At 37.7% G+C, this 2,042-nt stretch overlaps 1 pseudogene; it reads right to left on the bottom strand.

Annotated features, from left to right (window-relative positions):
• Nucleotides 1-731: 731 nt before the first annotated feature.
• On the bottom strand, nt 732-1,117 carry LOC100435622 (HIG1 domain family member 1A, mitochondrial-like; annotated as a pseudogene).
• Nucleotides 1,118-2,042: the final 925 nt, after the last annotated feature.

Raw genomic sequence — 2,042 nt, 5'->3', positions numbered from 1 at the left:
TATTTATTTATTTATTTATTTTTTTGAGACAAAGTCTCGCTCTCACCCAGGCTGGAGTGCAGTGGCATAATCTCAGCTTACTGCTACCTCCTCCTCCCGGGTTCAAGCAATTCTCGTGCCTCAGCCTCCAGAGTAGCTGGGATTACAGACGTGCAGCACCACATCCGGCTAATTTTTGTAATTTTAGTAGAGATGGGGTATCGCCATGTTGGCCAGGCTGGTCTCAAACTCCTGGCCTCAAGTGATCCGCCTACCTCGGCCTCCCAAAGTGCTGGGATTACAGGTGTGAGCCACTTTGCCCAGCCTAGGTTTGGTTTAAACACACACATACACAATTTCAGTTGTGGGAGGCTTTACAAGTTATACTCCAAGCACTTTTTTGAAAGAGTTCCAAAAGAGCCAACCAGTACACAAGACAGGCAAAAAAGAGTTAAGTAGGATAAATAGGACTCCTACATAACATTAAAGCATGCAATAATCTGCAGCAAACAGGGAGTACTTCAAGGTTGCCCTACTGTCTTCTTTAGAACTGATTTCATCTTAACATTTTTGAAAGGTGGACATTTTAACATCATCAAGTCCATTTAGGTGACATGTTTCTTTTGTGTTAACTTGACTTGCCTGAGTGACCTAGTTAGTGAACCAGTCATGGGTAATTTGGTCACCAAGCAAATCAAGCCTGCAAGAAAGGCAGCCAATATTCAAAATACCATATTATTGTCTGAATATATTCAATTTGTTTTCAACATAAACATGTAACCTCAATAGTGAAATGTGTAACTAATGCAAGCTCCTCCAACAAGACCAAGAGAGCATCTCTTCTTCTAAGGCTTGGGTTTTGCCCAGAATTCCCAATATAGGGAATAGCCCATACCAGGAGTCATTGCTCCCGCAACAAAGCCTTGGGCTGCCATACACATGTGGATCAGGTGAAGGGACATTTTAATATTTCCCCTGATCTTTAATTTGTTAATCCATGAGCAACAACTGCTGCAAAACCTGCTATTCCAGTGGGGATTAATGGTGTCTCTTCAGCTTTTCAAATAGGTTTGGATTCCTGATCTTCATTATATGAAGAAAGAAAAACATCTGTGTTGGTTGACATAGTGATTGCTTGAAGAATCTTCTGAGAGCGAGAAAACCTCTCACAATCCAAATGGCTTCTCCAATCTTTATAGTTTTCAATTTTTTTCTTATTATTGAGTTTTAGGAATTCTTTGTTATATTTTGGATATAAATCGTTTGTCAGATAAGTGTTTGCAATTCTTTTCTTCCATTCTTTCATTTTTTTAACAGTGCCTTTTGCAGATAAGTTTTTAATTTTAACAAAATCTGACATAACTTTTTTTTTCTCTCATAGATTGTGCTTTTGGCATTATATCTAAAAACTCATCTTCTAATCCAATCATATAGATTTTCTCCCAGGTTTTCTTGTAGAATTTTTATAGTTTTACACTTTACATTTAGGTCTATGATCCATTTTGTGTTAATTTTTGTGAAAGGTGTAATGTCCTTATCTAGGTCCCAGGACCATTTGTTGAAGATCCTTTCTCTGCTGAATTGTCTTTGAATCTTTGTCAAAGATAAGTTGACTATATTTGTGTGGGTCTATTTCTGGACTGGTTTTAATCAATATATGTAGAAAACTTACTGTTAGGTAGCTTAATACCTACATTAGGTATTCAAATTTATTCTCTAAGAGGTAGAAAACAAGTGCCCCCAAGTCTGCTATCTCTCCGGAAGGAAAAAAAACAGGATAAAAATAAAATGCATTTAATTTCAATAAGCATGCGTGTGTATGAAAATCTACCTCAAAATAGCTAAAATGGTAAAAGATGTGTTGCTATTTTAAAGTCAGAAGAGTTGGATTTGCCTCCGGCAGCTTTAAGCTTCCAGGGTGTTATGGCTCACTAGTTTCAGGTTAGAAAATTAGAAATGCAAGCCATTCTATAGTTTCAGTATCTGCCATTCTATCATAATTTTGTAGTACAAGGGTTTCCAGGGAGGGACCTAAGGCAGAAGGTAGGAGGGAGGGGACAAAA

This window comes from Pongo abelii, chromosome 21 (genome assembly GCF_028885655.2).
Source record: "Pongo abelii isolate AG06213 chromosome 21, NHGRI_mPonAbe1-v2.0_pri, whole genome shotgun sequence".
NCBI classification, from domain to species: Eukaryota; Metazoa; Chordata; class Mammalia; order Primates; family Hominidae; genus Pongo; species Pongo abelii.
This window is presented reverse-complemented; position numbering and strand designations above follow the sequence as displayed.